This window comes from Sceloporus undulatus, chromosome 5 (assembly GCF_019175285.1).
Source record: "Sceloporus undulatus isolate JIND9_A2432 ecotype Alabama chromosome 5, SceUnd_v1.1, whole genome shotgun sequence".
Lineage (NCBI taxonomy): Eukaryota > Metazoa > Chordata > Lepidosauria > Squamata > Phrynosomatidae > Sceloporus > Sceloporus undulatus.
The window spans coordinates 77659774-77677275 of NC_056526.1; positions in this window are offsets into that span (position 1 = coordinate 77659774).

Genomic DNA, 17502 nt, shown 5'->3' on the forward strand with positions numbered 1-17502 from the left:
AAAGTTAGCCATTTGCTTGAAGTCATTACTGTGTTCATTATCTTGACAATTTCATTACTGTACCAGGTAGAATAAAACATTTATGGAAAGGAGAAAAAAAGATGAGCTATTGTTAGGCTTGGGGAGTATCATTTTCATTCAGACTATTCTCATTAAGATCAATTATAGAAAAGTGGAAATCCTGAATTAAAGTGGCAGTTCTCACCTATTTTTAAATAAATGGTGCATTTATCATTAATATCTTCCAGTGGCATTAAGATGTGCACATAATGGGGACTCCACAGAGCTGACATGCACAGAGCCAAATTGAATATATATTTGCACTGCTATATTTATGTGTATACACACATACTCACACATAACTCACAGTACATTTTATACATTGGCTGGTTGTATGCACTTTCAGATCAGATTAGACCTAACAACATGTAGTATGTGTGGAATAATCTGAGCAGAATGTGCATAGCAACCAGTCAATTACATAATGCTGTTTAAATTGTACCTAGATAATTACATAATGCAGCTAAGGAATATACAGTTGTCCCTCCATATTCGCTAAGGTTAGGGGAACAAGACTCCTGTGAATATGGAAAAAACTGCAAAGAACAAAAACACTGTTTTTATCTGAGAGGACACCTCTCTAGGAATCTCTAGGTCCTCCAGTGCAACTCTGTGGTCAATGTCCAGCATACACTGACCATAGAATGGCACTGGAGTAGCTACAAATGGTCTTTCAGTGCAACTTTTAGTTAAAGTTGACCACAGAGTTGCGCTGGAGGACCTAGACAGTCCTAGAGAGAACATATTAATGAAATCCGTGAATAATCCAATCTGCAAATATCAAAGCCGCAAATATGGAGGGATGACTGTATATTTTGCGTAGCTAGTATGATATTCCAGTGGGTCCTTGGTATCTGCTGGGATGTGGTTCCAGGATTCCCCCTGCTGTGGATACCGAACTCTGTGGATGCTCTGTCCCATTAAATACAATGGCATAGTGAAATGATGTCCTTTATATAAAATAGCAAAATCAAGGTTTTCATTTTGAAATTTTTATCTTTTTGAAATATTTTCAAACTATGGATGATTGAATCCGTGGATAAAAAAATCCATGGATTAGGGGTGTGTGTGATTGGTTATTGCTCAGAGAAGGAGAGAAATCCATGTTTCAGTTAATAAAAAAGTCTGTTTTCCCCCCATGGATTCAAAATTTCCAGTTTACCACAGACTGTTTCAGAGGCTATTCATCTTGAATTCAGATATTACTAGTATTCCTTATAATTGTTTCCTGTTTTCAGACTTTCAATAAAGAACTTAACTGTTGCACTCAGTAGACATCTCTCTCCCCCACACTTTATATCTATAGGTACTACATAGAGATGATTTTTAATCTGAATAATTTGTACTCCATTGGCTTACTCTGAAGAATTGAATTGTTTCAGCAGCATAGAGATTGCAGAGCTAATGTCACCTTACAAGCAATGTCCTCTGATATGGAAAGCCTGTCTCCATCCCAGATGTCCTGCCTCAAATTCAGTCACAGAAGGATGGCTGCGGTCAGATATTTTCTACACATTTAGAGTGACAGTCCCTCTTATTCCTTCAGATTTAGCATTCTCATACCATCAGCTTGCTAGTTTTCTATGTGCAGGGGATACACGTAAGACAGCATTGGGATCTATAATGTTTGACTACAGTTCATCCAGTTCATTAAGATTTACATCAAGGGTTTTACTGATCACGTGGCTTGGCTAAGGTTCCCAGATGTCCTCTTTTCTATGTAATGACATGTATTTGAAGGCTTGATGTCCACCCCTGTATTTGGACCCCACAAGATGCCCAGAATACCATTTTTTATTTGAGAGCAAGCAACAGCTATGTTCCTGAGCATTTGATAGACAGCAAAATGGACTACTAAATCCTGGGGGTCTGCCTGCTGCGATTGCAGCTAGTGCAGTGCTGCACTTATTACTCTTTCTCTGGTAGCAGGGTACAGCAGACTCAAATCATGCCTCCCATGTTCTTTGTCCTGCTTTAGCTGTAAGTTCAAAGTAAATTCAGTTAGCTGGAGTCTGTGAGTTGTGGTCAAAAGGCATCCAAGTTTAGTAGAAGGAATAAGCATCATCAAGAGCAAAGGATAAGACAGGCACCATCCAGTCCAAGGCTAAAAGCTGTAAATCAATGCCAGAAATGCAGAGATAATCCATAGTGGGGTTTAAACCAAGTAGGAGTCATAAATCCACTGAGATCAAACAAAGCATTCCAAGAGCCATGAACTGGGTTCTTTTCAACTATGGGCTGACATTTTCATTTGTCTTATATTGGTAGAGATGTCCAGCCATGCCCAGATCTCTAGCTGTATTTAATGACAGTATTCTGTATCTGTGCTCTTTCAGAGACTTTGATTGCAACTTCATACTGCTGCATCTGAGGGGATATTTCTGAGCCAAATACCTGAGCCTTCACCTTTTCCTGGGACTAGGTGGGCTTCCCACTCCTCCTCCTCCTGTTCTGAGCCTGAATTGACCTGTTAAACAGAAGGGAAACTTGGCTGGTCTCCATGCATCTGTTTGGTCTCTTCCTCTTGCTACAAGGTATATCTGCTTCTTCTTTAGAAAAAGAACTTTGGGGGGGGGGGATATGGCACCCTTCTATCAGTCCTCTTAGAGGGAGAATGGGAAGCAGCTGTACACACAACAGATGGATTGCACCCTGAGGACATTTTCTTTGGGGTTGGTCTTTTGAAAGCACAGCTTGCACCCTCTTCTGGAAATGCCAGCTGGGATCACAACAGATCAACCCCAGAACATTTAATATATAGCAAAATTATCCCAGAGAGGCTCCGTCTGTTGCAGCTGGTACCCACACTTTCTACTGTTGACTCTATAGTTGATTGAGAGAGTAGTACATCAGGCAGGTGTATATAAATACTACTTCAAGGAGTAAGTCTCATGAGATTTCTAGCTCCTATGAGATTTGGATCTTGCAGGAACAGAGAAATCCCATAAAGGATCTCTTGTCCTGAGATTTGAGGCAGACTTCATATACGGCTGCTTCATGTTTACTAGCTAGTCTGGAGATTGCTGTACAACACAGACAGTTGTCTGTTATCTGGATCCAAAAAACCTGGCAACCCTAGGCTTGGATTTAAAATACTCAGCTCATCCAAGAGTAAACCATTATGATCCAGAAAGGAAGTGATAAACAATGAATAGTCAAAATAGTTGTAAGATAGTAGAGAGATCTTGTAATACATTTGAGATGAACCGAAGAAGGAAGTTGGCAGCATGAGCTTTCTTAGCTTAGTCTACTCCTCAGACTGGTCTCAAAAAGGTGCTACAAATCTCTCCATACTATTCTACAGACTAACATGGCTATATCTTTGTAATTCTACCTAACACATGAGTTGTAAGAGGTCAGTGAAAATATACTTCCATTGCATGGAATCATTAGTGATATCAGAAAATATGGCAAGAAGCCAAGGATGTAAAAAGGGATAAATGAGATGACAAAAAACAAAACAAAACATCTTAATGAGTGTTTTGTGGAAACTGGCTTAGTCAACCACAAATTATTAATGCTCGAAATCTTCCTTAGCCGAAGTTGCTTCTACATTATCTTTACAGTGAACACAGTAATGATTCTGCACAGGCTTTTTGAACTGAACCAAATGGGAATGGGACAAATAAACATTAATTAAAAGTTAATGATACTACTGTTTTATTTCACCATAGTTTGCCAATGCTGCCTAGCATCTGGAAGTAATGGACCTTTTGGTAATAGAACAATTTATTTTGAAAGAAAATCTCCTTTGAAAAAGATAAAAATCAATACAAATTATGTCCTTTTCTCAGTAGTCTTTTTAAAATATCCTCTTGAGGATCTTATCAGCTTCTGTGTAAAGTTTTTTTTGAAGCTCTTGTGCAGTAATTATGATGTCATAGAAGGATTTAATCTAATGTAATATTTTTTTAAGTGATTGTCTTCAGGTGCATTTAACCACATCAGTCAAGTGATGTTATTTCTATTTCTCTTTCAGACATGCAATTGGGAGAAAAGACTATGGAAGTATTGCAGACAGAGTGCATAGATGATGCATCTTCAATGGACATCAAAGTGGCATCTTGAATTAAAGAAATTTGTAAGTACAATGCAAAGAAAGCATGTGTACCTTAACTGGGTGGTACCCTTCAGACTTGTGAGGTGATCCCAGACTTTTTGTTAACTGCCTTCAAGTCAGCCTTGACTCATGGGACCCCTGTAGATGAGACAATCCAAGATGCCCTATTCTCTATGCTCAGGTCCTGCGAGTTCAGGCCCATGACCTCTTGATTGAGTATATCTATCATGCAGTCTTCCTCTCTTTCTGCTGCCTTCTACCTTCCCTAGCATTATTGTCTTTTCTAATGAGTCTTGCCTTCTCATGATGTGGCCAAAGTACAACAACCTCAGTTCATCATCTTGGCTTCTAGAAGAGTTGAAGCTTGATTGTCCAGGACCCATTGTTTGTCTTTTTGGCCATCCATGGTACCTTTTCAGAAACACATCTGAAATGAGTTCCAGGGGACACCATTTCTGAGTGTTCTCAGAAATGGTGCCCTCTGGACGCAATGGGAACGCGATTGGAACGCCCGGCGGCAAAGGCGGCATTCCAATGTGCAGTAAATGGGGTTCTTAGCCCCATCACGTTCCGTCATGTTCCGTGCGCATCGCGTGCGGGCACGTTAGAAACGCACTGGGGGAACATTTTAACCCTGGTGTGATAAACTTCATTGTTTAATACGTGCATTGCTAAACCTTCTTGGCCACTTTCCCATGACATGGTTTGAGTGTTAAACTAGGAGGCTGGAGTCCAAATTCCCACTTGGCTATGGAAACCCACAGGTGACTTTGGACAAGTCACACTCTTTTGGCTTAAGAGGAAGACAATGTCAGACCTTGCCTGAAGATGAAATCTTGCCATAAAAACCCTATGATGGTTTGTCATAAGCCAAAGCAACAACAAAATATGGCTGAAATCCTTTTTGGGTACTGTGTGTTCATAAGGTGACTTACAGTTGTGGGAATTATCCGTATAGGTATGCAACTTCCATATTCAGTAGAGGGCTGCAGTAGAAGTTAGAACATAGCAGAATTGGTATTTTAAAGCCTTCAGCCTGTAAGATCCTGCAGAGACCTGATACCTAAGAAACACCCCCCCCCCAAAAAAAACCCCCCACGCAATTGCACTGCTCTTAACACACCTCTCGCAGCTCTTCAGTTTCCCTATGTCTGTATCTGTCCTGCTTGCTTTATCCTGTTTGTTGCATATATTGTATTTTAATGTGAGGAAACCTTTGTTTTGCATATTTTTTCAGATTGTATTCACTTTTCATACACACATTTGACTAACTGTGTTTCTTTTTTGTATATTTGAAACTTGCCTATTGTTCCATGCATCTGTTTTCAATATTAATATTTTATCAAACTTGTCCACAGTCATCCAGTAATCAGCCAGTGATGAGTATAGCTGAAGGAAAGCCCTCAGAGAAAGTTGTGCTGTGGCTAAATTCCACACAGACCCTATGTCTGTGCTGTTCAGTCATCACTGTGTCCCTCTTACAGAAACATGGTAGTATTTCATTATTCCTGCTGTCTTCTGACATAAGAAGATGTTATACTCACCTGAAGGCTATTCTTTCTCCTGTCAGAATTACACATGCAGAGGGGATGATTTTGACTGTGGCAAGATTGTTACATCTCTGCTTATGCTCTTAGAAAATGCTAATCCTCTGCAGTGCAAAATATCTTAGTATAATCCATCAGGCTGGCACTATTTACATACCTAAATGAGCAGAGGACTGCATAGCATCAAGGCGTGTCACTCTCACTGACCTCCATTTTTACCTCTTTCCACAACTCTGAGGGATCTGGGACTCCAGTGATTTATGTTCTAGCTCTGCAAGTATGTACAGCTTGCAAAGTAAAACAGATAATTAAATCCTTCTTTGATATCTTAGTGTGATTCTGCAAGATGCCACAATTATGGAGCATCATAAACTATCTTGTCACATAAATCAGTGAGGCAAGGTATGTGTTGTTGATGAGACACCTCTGGATGAAAGGCGTTTTCTTATACATATGCTGACACTTCAAAACGTCATAAATTGATTTTATATTTGGGTTGGTATTCCCCCAAAAAACAAATTAGTTGTGCCCAGAAACAGGAGGTTTCCCCAGATCATTTGGCATTTGCCAGACATTTTAATTAAAATGCAAGATGACAATTTACAATGCTACTTGAGGGACAAACTAAACGTGACAGTAAATGCAAGACTGTTGCTGATACAAGCAACCATCCGTTCAGTTCTGCGACCACCTTCAATGTCCAGAACAGTCTACATCATCTTTTCATATTGTGACATTCCACATTTACTTTTCACCTCCATACCATCAAGGATATGTATGGGTGAGTTGTATTGGTACATGTTTTATAGGAATTTGCCCGTTTCTTCACACTCCACAGCATGCGAGTATTGTATCAAGGTTGCCACCCTTTTTTCTTCTTTCTTTTAAAATGCTTTGTATTTGAAATTTTTATTGATTTAGTTTGAGTTGGATCCCTTGGTGTTCAGAAATGCTAGTGATGCATTGGGCTGCACTTATTTCTTTCTGTGAACCTTTTTGAAATATCATATAGCTATGTAATGGAGTTCGTGGCACCTTAAAGACTTGGGGCTGAATCTTTTTTTGCATTTGCATAACCAGGGTTTACACTGGTGTAGTGCTTTTTCAGATGCTCTACAATGATTATCTGGTATCTGTAATATTTTCGTCCCAAGTTGTGCAGTCTATGCTGAACACAGCTATAGTCTATAATTAAGGATAGGAGGAGTGCTTGATGCCAGTGGGCCTACTCTAAGTACAGTTAACTCTGTCTCCATCTCATAAAAACTGTATCTTACGTTTACCCATTTTATCCATCTAATAATCTTTTGGGCAAATTAGAACGACAATAGTGATTCCCAGAATCTTCAGTGTTATTTTAATACAGTTTTAATAGTAATATTTTATTTTACTACTTTACTATGGATCGATCCAGTTCCCTTTGGTCACAGTCTAGCTTCTAGACAATGCCTTTTCCACTTGCAAAATGCATCAGATACTTGTGGTGCCCACATCAGAGGGTACGAAAAAAAAAAATACAGTTATAACGCTTACTTTTCTTTCAAGTATTCATTAGGTTGCATTGCATATTATTTTATCTCTCTGTGTTCATGCTTTAGTGCAATGTCTATCTTTAACCTTAATTAAAATGTTTAATGTGGTACTAGAAATATTGCAAACCCAAAAGGTATAGAAAAGAGGTGAAACATCCACACGCCAATAGAAAGGGGACACTTCTTCCCTGTTGCTGATATTTTCACCCTCTAAACCTATTCTTCTCATTAATCTGGTTTAAACATGTACTTCTTCCTTCAGGGCTTTGATGTGGAGTTGTGTGAGTGCCTTCAATGTGTTCTCAGCCTAACCATTTTAAGCTCTCAGGAATGGGAAGGCGCTGTTTCACTGAGCAGAAGTGTGGATGTATTTGAAATATGTAATTGAAATATTATGGAGGTAGGCCAGGTGAGCTCTTTCTGTCATCCATCACTTATGACTATTTTATTTCTTTCTCCCACTGAGTGATGAAGGTGTTAACGGAACTGTTGATACATATATTGTTACCAATGACCTTCCAAACAAAGCATGTTTAAATAAAAAAATGTATCATGAGATATAGTTTATTGCTACCGTTTCAGAAAGCCAAAGGACAAACCTTGGATAAAAGGCAGCTCAGTACAAGCAATCTAACCCAAACAAAGTCCATTCCACACTTTCGATCCTTTTTGCCCAGTTTCCACTAATAGATTCTTTCACTATTATTTGATAACTTTCATTGTTAAATTCACTGTATGACTTTACATACTCCTTCCATCAGACCTTTCTTCAAGCCCCAAGAATTTACTTTAGTGTCTGCCACAGAGTTATACTGGGAAGAAGCAAGGTTCTTAGAAGATAGTTTGTTTTGTTATATTTTACAATAATGCACAATTAGTGCAAGGATAAAAGAGCAACTTATTAAGCAACCCCATGTATACATTGTTCTCCTTGCCAAGGAGACATCACGCCAAATATTAATAAAGTTCTCTTTCCAAAGGACATATGCTATGTGCTATGGGTTACAGTAATCTGTGAGCCTCCATTAAGGAGGGCATTTTGCTAGTATATTTTTCAGGCGTGAAATACACAGAGGAGGAAAAGTTATTCCAGATAGATTTCCCCCCATCCAAAGTCACAACCTGAGTACAATGTCAAGTTCCTTAAAATAATAACTGGATACTTTTTTTAAAAGCCACCAACCCTGGTCTCCTATGTTTCAACACTTTTATGCCATTTCCAAATCTTTACTTATTTACTCATTTAATGCATGTGGCATGATAAAATTGCACTTTCCCCATTCGGTTTACACCTGCCACCCTAATGCATGACCATGTGTGAGATTTACGAGAGCAGCACATGAAGCCTGTCATGGTTAATCACATTGCAACCTTCGGTGTGTGACAGCACACTTCTGGCTGGGAAGCAGCCTATACATTTTAAAATTATTATTATTATTATTATTATTATTATTGATGGCTGATTTTTAAACTGTATCTAATTTGTGAGCAGACTTCGGAAAGGTAGCAAATGTAAGAATAATCTGATTTTCCTTGTAGGAAAAAAAACACCACCTGTACAGAAAGATAATATCCCAATAGTTGGAAAGACACATAAACATGCATTTGTCCAAAGTGTGGGAGAAGGAAATGACTGTAAAATACTCTATTATATTCTCTTCATTCCCAGTTTTTATCATATCTGGAGCAATATAATGAACTGATAGTCTTCAAGAAATAACTTTTTCATAAGTTCAAACAGAGTTAAGAGTTAAGGTGCAAGAAATGAAATGGAAGAGCAAATTAATCTTGTAATCGGTAAATAGGTGGAAGGGAACTGTGTATGTTCGCTGTATTAAGGAATTTTGCCCTCCGATAGCAGATAAAAATAATGAGATATTTAAGAAGAGATTGAAGTAGAAGATTCAGAGTATTAAAATGCTTAGAAATGGATTAAGACTTGCAATCTATGTACAAATCCAACCATTTAAGTACAGCTGAGAACAGATGTCTAATGGTTTTAATTTGTGAATCTGAAATTAATTCCAATCAATGAAGAATAAACAGAATTTGGACAAATCCATGGGCTATTGCAAAATGGCTTACTCACATTGCTTCCAAAGAGGGTGGGGAGATCAAATATTGTTACACCTCCTTATTTAATTTCCCCCAAACTAATGTTCAGAAAGAGTTTTTGCAACAGATGTGTATTTAAAGTTTTTCTAGTTAAGCAACTATAGTTGTAAATAACCTGTTAGTTGACTGAGAGATTAAACAACAACAACAACAACAACACAACAACAACAACATACTTCATTTCTGGCATTCAATAAAACAGGAACAGCAATTGACAAAATAACCAATATTTACAATTGCTGCATTGAATCATATAGTTGAGGTAACCCCATAGGCCATCAAGTCAGCCCAGAACATAGAAAACATCCAGTTAAGACAGTGTTCACAAGAAAGGTATTTGCTGATCAACCATGAGACGCGACACAGAACTTGGATGAATATGCCCATTTATTAAAGTATCACTATTTCAGTTGAATGTGCAAAAGGAGGGACAATCTAGTGCAAGAATAGCTGTAGACCCCCATCTTCCCCTGGGCAAAACATGTGAATCCCAGGGAGAACCCAAAAGCTAGGTTGCTCCCCAGCTGGCCATCTACTGGAATTCAATCCAAAGATCCAATTTCTAAAATGCATGGCCTCTCCTGAAGGCCAAATCCAAATACCTCCCTAAGAATAGTCCTCTTCCCCACCCCCTGACCACATAACAGTAAGGGTAATCCCAGAGCCTATCTTTCAGTGAAATAATTTATTTGCTGATTACACAGTTAAATAAATAAATAAAATAATAATAATTTTTTTTATTTATATCCCGCCCTTCCCAAGATCAGGGCGCTTACAAACAAAGGTTAAAAACAATGGTGCCATAACAATATAAAATACAACTACAGGCTGACCATACAAACAATAAAACTATCAACAAAATCAACAGATAAAAACCCCTAGCTGAACTCTTGGCCCGGAAGAGGAGGGAGGCCCACAGGATTTTTAGTCGGGGAATGCCTGTTGGAACAGGAAGGTTTTTAAGTCCTTCCTGAATTGGGCCAGGGTGTGTGTCGAGCGGAGCTCGGTGGGCAGCGTATTCCAAAGGCTGGGGCAGCCGTGGAGAATGTCCTCCGTGTAGTGGGAGGATAACCTAGCCCCAGGCACCTTCAGTAATTGCTGCCCAGACGTTCTGAGGGTGCAAGGGCGAATGTATGGGGAGAGGCGGTCCTTAGGTATACTGGGCCCAAGCCATTTGGGCTTATAGGTAATCACCAACACCTTATATGAGCCGGAAGCGAATGGGCAGCCAATGGAGATCTTTCAGAACCGGTGTTATATGGCTGGTCCTGGAAGCACCATGACCAGCCGGGCTGCCATATTCTGCACCATTTGCAGCTCCCGAGTTTGGTATAAGGGTTGCCCCATGTAGAGTACATTGCAGAAATCCAGTCTCGAAGTTACCAGAGCATGTACAACAGTTTCTAGGCCTCTGGGCCAGGTATGGGGGCAGCTGGCGAATAAGCCGAAGCTGATGACAGGTGCTCTGACCGTCGCATTCACCTGAGCAGTCAGGTGGAGCGACGAGTCAAGAAGCACCCACAGACTGCGCACGGAGTCCTCACAGGGAGCGTGACCCCGTTCAGGACAGGTGGAACCACCGCCATTCCTGGACCAGGAGAACTATCACTAGTACCCCGTTTCTCTGGATTCAACTTGAGTCGGTTTTCCCTCATCCAGCCACATACTGACTCTAGACAGGCATCGAGAGGAGAGACGCCATCCCCAGTCACTGCATCAGTCGGAGACATAGAGAAAATAATTGGGTGTCATCAGCGTACTGATAACCCCGCGCCCCATGTCTCCGGATGATCTCTCCCCAGCGGTTTCATGTAAATGTTAAATAGCATGGGAGACAGAATGGCTCCTTGAGGGACCCCAGTTTTAAGGGTCCGCTCGTCGGAACAACGCTCCCAGCTGCACCATCTGGGACCTCCCGGAGAGGTAGGACCGGAACCACGGAGCGCAGTGCCCCCGATTCCCACCTCTGCCAGGCGCCAGAAGGATACCATGGTCTATGGGATCGAAAGACCGCTGAGATGTCCAAGAGCACCAGCAGGGACAGCTTCCCCTGTCGATGCTCAGACGGAGATCATCGACCAAGGCGACCATGGCCTCTCAACCCCGTAACCCGCCCGGAAGCCAGTTTGAAATGGGTCCAGATAATCCGTTTCATCCAAGACGGCTGAACTGGATTGCAACCGCCCTCTCGATCACCTTACCTAAAAATGGTAGCAGCGAAACAGGCCGATAATTATTATGTACCAGGGGGTCGAGGGAGGCTTTTTAAGATAGGTTTTACAATGGCCAATTTCAATTGAGATGGAAATAGCCCATCCCTCAGAGATGTATATAACTATCGGCGTAAAAATAATGTTACCGCCGGTCCCCCCTGGGCCGCTAACCACGAGGGACAGGGATCAAGAGAGCAGGTTGTCTTCCGAACACTTCCGAGGATCTTGTCCACACCTCGGTACTCACCGACTCAAACGATCCAGTTTAACAAGTCCACGGAGGCTCTGGACACTTCTACCCTAGGTTCTGCTAAAATGTCGGCGTTCAGACCTTCGCTTATACGAGAGGTTTATCCGCAAAAAAGTCGTTAAAACAGGTCACAGCAGGCCTTAGAAGGTTCAAGGATCTGGTTCAGGGCGGGAGGGAGCGAGTTAGCTCCCTGACCACCTGAACAACTCTGCCGACGGACTCTGCGGACGCAATACGAGCACCATAGAACGAGTTCTTTGTTGCTCGTATGCCTCTCCCGTAGTCCTTAACAGTTGGTCTAGGAGAGCCTTGTCGTCTAAGCAAAGGTGTTTCCGCCAACGGTACTCTAGCCGTCGCAGAGCCCGCTTCCTTGCCTGGAGATCTTCCGTATACCAGGGCTTACGTTTAGAAGCAGGCCTGAAGGACGCTTGGGAGCGATACTGTTTAGCCCTAGAAAGACCGTATTCCAAATACCGGTAAGGCATCAACGAATCGCCGTCATTTCCAACCGTGAGCCCTCTAAGGCTTCTTGGAACCTCTCAGGTTCCATCAGCCTTCGAGGGTGGACCATCCAACAGGTCCACCACCCCCGGGGGGGATCTGGGTAGAGGCCTTGATTTTCACCTCTACCAGGAAGTGATCCGTCCATGGCAGGGGGGAAACATTAGCTATTTCCACCCACGGATTTTCCGCCTCCGAACAGAAGACCAAATCGAGAGTATTACCGCACAATGCGTAGGACCCTGTATCAGCTGGGACAGGCCCATGGCCGCCATGGTATCCATGAATTCCCGAGCCGCACCAGATGGAACATGGCTGGCCGTGAGGGAGATGTTGAAGTCACCCAGGACAAGAAGCCTGGCGCTCCAACATCAGCTCAGCGACCAGCTGTGTCAGCTCGTTAAGGGAGTCCGCTAATGCACAGGGTGGCCGATACACAACAAGAAACCCAGACTGTCCCTAGCCTTTAGGGTCAGGTAAATACACCGATATAGGAGGTCTGTGGATGTGGTTCCTGGTGAGGGACACGGTGTTCCTATGTATCAAGGCCACACCCCCCCTGCCCACCTAACCTGCGCTGGTCCTTCACCGAGAACCCAGCAGGCAGGGCCTGAGCCCACACAGCATCTCCTTCAGGCCCAAGCCAGGCTCGGATGCAAGCCAGGTCACACTTACTGTTCTCCAACATTCGTGGAGGATGTGGGTCTGTTGTTAATAGACCTGGATTGCACAGAAGCAGCGACAGGGTTTGTGGCACGGTTGGAGTGACCCTCAGGTCCTTTAGGTTGGGAGGGGGACAGGAAGGCGAGATAGATATGATGCATTGATCACGCCTTCCCCTGAAACGCAAGTCCCTTCTCCCACACCATACCTCCCGCTGCCCCACACAACCTCAATTGGAGCTCCGCCCGCAGTGATGTTACCCCCGGCCAGCCCCCGCATCCCTATCCTCCCCCACCCCTTCTATGGCTACTGGAAGAGCAGAGGTTAGCCACACAGGCATCCTCGCTGTCCGGCTAGTCCAAAGCTCCCTAACCTGATAACACCTGCGCAGTTGCGCAGTTACGCAGCGGTGCCCTTCAGTCCGTGGGGCGGCACTCCCGGGGCGGCGCGCAGCTGCGCACCTCCGACACCCCGGGAGGAGGCCGCCCGGCAGAAAGCGCGACGCTGGCGGGGGTAAGGGTCCGGCGGGGGAGGAGGCAAAGGAGGGTGTGTCAGGAAGGTCCGACGCGCGGCTTTATGCTCGCCTCTTCACAGGCGAGCTCCTCCCGGCTTCCCTCCAGCTGTCTCTTAAAGGTGGTAGTATAACCTAATTCACATTTCCTCTGATAGTAAACCAAATGGTACTTGGTGCAAAATGTCATGATACATTTGGCCTGGGATACAATACGTATAAAAATATAATGTTCCACAGCCCAGTACTCTTCTTTTCGGGTTCTCACAGTGGAGAGCAGGGTTGGCACACTGAATGGCCAACTCTCCTCTCACCCGGGGAACCTGACTTTATTCTATGCCAGCTGCCCATTGTGAGAGATTATCGAAAAGGCAATGGAAATATATAGGGATTCTGGATGGGACAACAGGTTTGGAATAAGCTTACATGGCCACTTGGATCTGACAAAAGATTTGGAAGACAGAGAAGCAGTATAGCCATTATGGCTCTCAGAAAGTTGTTCATCAGACATGATTAAATTCTGAAAAACTGCTTCTTCTTTTTTTTTAACAGGAGACTAGCAGTCATTTTCCTTCCAAAATATGCTTCAAAGCATTTCCACAGCAAACCAGTGGGGAGAGAGAACGTCATATATTTTTATCACTAAGTCTGAAAAAACATGTTATTTCATCACCTTTTACAATCCAAGTCCACACATTTATAAAAGGAAAATATTTGTCTCCAATATAGTTCAGGAAGGACTTCCTGTACCTGTAATGTCCACTATTCAGGGACATGATCCAAAATCCAGTCGGTTCAAACTTGCATTCCTCGCTGATAGCATTAACCATATATTAATCAGTGAAAGCACTTTGCAGGGCTTGGCATCTATTTCTATTACCTATTATAAATAGAATTATTTTCTAGGTCAGTGTAAATGTAATAGCTGGACGTACAAATTGTAGGAAAATATTGCAGTTCACGGATTGCTATGGAAGTAGAATGGAAAAAACAATGATTGCACAGTTAATCTTTCTGCCTTCACATACACATGATCTCCCCCCTCACACTACAAAACAACAGCAGTTTGACTGCTAAGCGGATGCAACAACTATCAAAGGCTGGGTCCCATTTGATATGTTGGCCAAGGGTTTAGGTCCATACACTTTCATTTTTCTTTATTTTTTTTTTAAGTTTAAAATAGTTAAATTAGTTACATATATGAAAAATTCATTTACAGTTAGCTGACTGCAATTAAAACTTGGTTACATTGTTACATATCACATGCATTAAAATCCCCTATTCTTTATTGAGAATGATATCCTCCACTTGAATGTATAGTAAATTTATACTTACGAATAAAGTAACCATCAACAAGCTCACAATGGTTTTGATTAGTATGATATAGGATACTTGCTTTTGATATTGAACTGAATGAGCTAAACTGAGTATGATATAGATTATGATAATGATATTATGATATCGACTATCACTTCATTTATATAGTGCATGTAACACTTTCCTGGTTCATGATTTTCCATATCTGGGCTCAATCATCAATCAGAGCAGAGACTACAGTCAAAAAATTAGAAGACTTGAAATAGAAGGGCAGCTATGAAGAAAACTAGACATGATCCTGAAGTGTGAAAAATAATAGAACTGAATACTAAAATTAGGAATCTCCACACCATAGTAGTCCCCATTTGGTAAGCTGAAAGGTGAAAAAACTGATAGGAAGAAATGAACTCATTTGAGATGCAGTGCTAGGGAAGAGTTCTGAGAGCTAAAAAGACCAATAAGTGGGTCCTAGAACAAATCAGGGCTGAACTTAGAAGTCAAGATGAATCAATTGAAGTTGTTGTGTGTTTGTTGTCAACCACCCTTGAGTCAATTTTGTCCTCCACAGATCTGCTTAGTTCCTGTAAACTCATACTTGTGACTTCTTTAATAGAGTCCATCCATCTAGCACGTGGCTTTTCTTTCTACTTCAAACCACCTTTCCTAGCATTATTATTTTTCCCCAGTGAGTAGTGCCTTCTCATTATGTCTCTGAAGTACTACAGCCTCAGTTTTGTCATCCTGGCTTCCATGGAGATTTCTGGTTTGATCTGTTCTAGGACCCATATGTTTGTCTTCTTAGCTGTCCATGGAATCCTCAGCCCTCTTCTCCAGCACCACTTCTCAAATGAATTGATTTTCTTCCTGTCTTCTTTCTTAACTGTCCAGCTCTCACATCCATACACGGTAATAAGGAATACAATAGCATGTATGACTCAGTTGTTTATCTTTGTATTTTAGGATCTTTTTTAGTTGTTTCATAGCCCCTCCCCCCGCTTTTCATCTTCTTCTAATTTCCTGACTGCAGTCCCCATTTCTATCAGTGTTTGAGCACAAGGTATGAGAACTCTTTAACTATTTCTATTTCTTCATTTTATTGTTCTTTTTGTAATTCTTATACTGGCTTGTTGTTACCTGCCTCGATCCTTGAAAGGGAGAGGCGGGATATAAATAAATATTTTATTATTATTAGTATGATTATTTATTTATTCATCTTCTGGTTTGAATTTGTGTTAATTCTCCATGGCCATCATTTTTGTTTTCTTTATGTTCACCAGTAAGCCTGCTTTTGCAACTTCATCCTTGATCTTCCTTAGTAGTTGTTCCAGGTCTGGATGTTTTCTGCTAGTATTATGGTGTCATCTGTATATCTCAGATTGTTGATATTCCTTCCTCCTATTTTCACTCCTCCTTCTTCTGTGTCCAGGCATGCTTTTCTTACAATATGTTCTGCATATAAGTTGAACAGGTAGGGTGATAAGATGCATGCTTGTCTGATTCCTTTGCCAATTTTGAACCAATCCGTTTCTCCATGTTCTTTTTCAACAGCAGCCTCTTGTCCTGAGTACAGATTCCTCACCAGTTGGTGTACTTATAATGAGAAGAAATGACTCACATTAAAATGTGATAATGTTTGGTAAAGGTGTAGGCAATAGAAAAAGAGGAAGACTGCATTTCAGGTAGATATATTAAATCAAAGAAGCCATGGCCATGAATCTGCAAGAGCTGAGCAGGGTGGTTGAGGATAAGGAGACTTGGAGGTCTCTCCTTCATAGGATCACCATTGTGTTAAAAAACAGTACAATTAGGGTTTTATGTGTGAGAGCCATATGGGAGGGTGAAGTATGGCAGGGATATAGATGGACTGGGAATGAAACCTTAAATAAGAAAAAATGGCAAAACATTGGCAAAACTTGGCAGAATAAGGGTGCAAAAGAACTTGAGCCCATAAGGGGGGTACAATTTGTCCACTTTTATGCTAAACCATGGTTATGATTACAACAACAAATGTATCACTGCCTACTTTCTCTGTCCTCCTTTTGTATAATTGCCAAATGAAATTATTTTTAATATATATTTTATTTAAAAAAAACATCATAATAAAAGAAATCCTCACTATTCCTTCAAGATTCACAAAATAATTATATATAGAATAAAATTCAACTACACTAAAAATTAACATACACTCATTTCAGTTTCATCTACAAAATTATATTAATAATTTCCTTCCCAACAGAAATGATAATATTTCTCCATTGCCTAAAAACCTCATACAGTATTTTGAATATATTGCAATACTTAAGCTAATTATGTTGTCCATATATATATATAATATATATATCTTTAGTCTTCTTCACCTATTCTATATTCTTCATTTTTTAAATTATTATATAAAATTTATATAAAATTATTGAGTGCCAAATGGAATTTTAAAGCTTTTGCTTCTAAAAAGCAAGGTTAGAGGTTAAGAGGATAAGAAATGAGAGATTGGAGAATGTTAGTAATGGAGGATGGAAGGATTTCTAGAGCATAGGAGAAGAGTGAAAGGGAAAAGAGAATAAAGGAGGGGAAAAGATGAAAAGGTTTGGAAGAAATTGAAGGTTAGAGGAAGAAAGAAAGAAGGATAGAAATGGAAATATGAAGGATATCGACAAGGGAGTATACCTTCATTGAGGCATGTTTGGTTATTGTATGTTTGATTTAGTGTATATTTGGTTTGTATGTTTTTGAAGT